We start from the raw sequence: 2,203 nt of genomic DNA, 5'->3' as shown, positions 1-2,203 counted from the left end.
GCGGCGCGGTGGTAGCGCGCAGCGGCGACGGCGGCCAGTACAGGGGGAGCAGGGGAACGGGGCGGTGCTCACAGCGAGGTGGCGTCGGCGACAAGGAAGGCTCGGGGACGGCGGATCAATCTTTTTGTTCTGCAAATTTTGATATATTATATGTATTTTTCTGAATTAGGATGATTTAGTTATGATTTTTCAAGTTTGAAAATTGCCCTATAGTCCCGGTTTGTGTCTCCAACCGGGACTGTAGGTTAGACCCCTTTAATGCCGGTTCGTGGCACGAACCGGTACTAAAGGTTGGCCCTTTAGTACCGGTTTGTGCCACAAACCGGGAGTCAAGAGGCTCGTGGGGCCCCGACCTGACGCCGGCCTGCCACCAGCCCTTTAGTACCGGTTCATGACATGAACCGGTACTAAAGGTTCAACACGAACCGGCACTAATGCATAGCCGTTCGAACCGGTACTAATGATACCATTAGTACCGGGCCAAAATCGAACCGGGACTAATGTGTCTCACATAAGGTCCTTTTTCTACTAGTGCAAGCATCAACTACTAGAGAGAAATTAACACCGCAAGTGATTACAACAACCGATATATAACAATTGTTCATAGATGGAGATGGAAATGGCAAGGAGGTACATGATGTTGATGGAGATGGTGATGATTGAGTAGATTAAGATGATTCATACGATGTCGAGAGTGTTGGATGGCTTCAAATTTCCCCAGTCGGGGGAGGTGGATCCCAGGCAAAAATAAACCTCCGAGAGAGATGGCGTTCTCTGTCCAGCACAGCGATATAAAATTGCGATCAAAATCTTTCAGGAAGTTTTATGATAATATAAGATCAGGGGCACCAGAGAGGGTGCTAGTGGAGCTATATGGGACCCACACACCCCGTTGGCACGCTGTAGACCTAGGGTGTGTGGGTAGGTCATGTGGGCCCCACCGGTCAAACCATGGCCCAACCTTCTAGCTCTTGACTCCTTTTCTTCTAAAAGTCATCATTCTGAATAGGCCTGCCATCTTCTTAAGAGCAAAAGACTTGATTAATTGCTCTATAGCTGGCTTCTCCGGATCCTCCTCTAGCGGTAGGGTGAAATTTGCCTTCAGCTCAGTCCAAAGATCATCTTTCTGCATATCATTGACATAAGACACCTCAGGGTCTTCGTTCTTAGGCTTATACCATTGGTGGATGGTGATCGGGATCCTGTCCCTAACAAGAACCCCGCACTGAGAAGCAAATGCGTTCTTTGTCCGGATGGGTTCAATTGGTTCGCCGTCGCGCGTGATTGCTGTGATCTCAAACCTTTCATCCAAGCTCAACTTTTTCATCGGGCCTCGTCTCCTTACCAAAGTTGTGCTCGATCCAAAGGGCTAGAAAAAAGAAGAAAGACGAGAGTTAATTAATATGTGTACATATACCAAAACAATGAATGCATCAATTAGCTAGTCAGCACATGCTTAACTAATATATATACCTGGCCAGACTCGGTTCGGTCACTGGAGCCGTCATCATGGTCTCCTTATTGCACCGTCATTGGGTCACCGGAGCCGTCCTCACGGTCTCCTTCTTGCACCGGCATTGGGTCAAAGGAGCCATCATAATCATAGCCTGCTTTTTCACCCTGTCCTTCCAGACCATCGGTGTCGTTCAGAAACGAGAAGACGGCATCACTTCCTTGTGCGATTATGTCCCCCAACACCACTTCTGTTGCTTCGTCTCAGGGGGTGTCCATAGTTTCTACAAATATTTACAACATGGCAATTATTATTCAAACATGACAAATGGATATATTAGTGGCAAACGCAGAACTAGCTAGCTAATCACAGTAAGGAATCATATTAATTAGTGGCCTCGACGCTGCTTCTCTAGGGTTTGGGGTGGCCTCAACAACGCTTCAAGGGGGTAATATCGACAATGACGAGATACATACACGGGAAAATAATGTTATCGGGGAGGGGGTATATCGACCCCCCCACGTGTTCAAGTTATCGAGAGGGGGTATATCGACCCCCCCCATGTGTTGAAGTTATCGGGAGGGGTTTATATCGACAACGACGACATACGTACATGGGAAAATAATATTATTGGGGAGGGGATATATCGACCCCCCCCACGTGTTGAAGTTATTGGGAGGGGGTATATCGACCCCCCCCCCACGTGTTGAAGTTATCGGGAGGGGTTTGTATCGACAACGATGACATACG

This window comes from Triticum dicoccoides, chromosome 5B (assembly GCF_002162155.2).
Source record: "Triticum dicoccoides isolate Atlit2015 ecotype Zavitan chromosome 5B, WEW_v2.0, whole genome shotgun sequence".
Lineage (NCBI taxonomy): Eukaryota > Viridiplantae > Streptophyta > Magnoliopsida > Poales > Poaceae > Triticum > Triticum dicoccoides.
The sequence above is the reverse complement of the archived record's forward strand: the minus strand, read 5'-3'. Positions refer to the sequence as shown.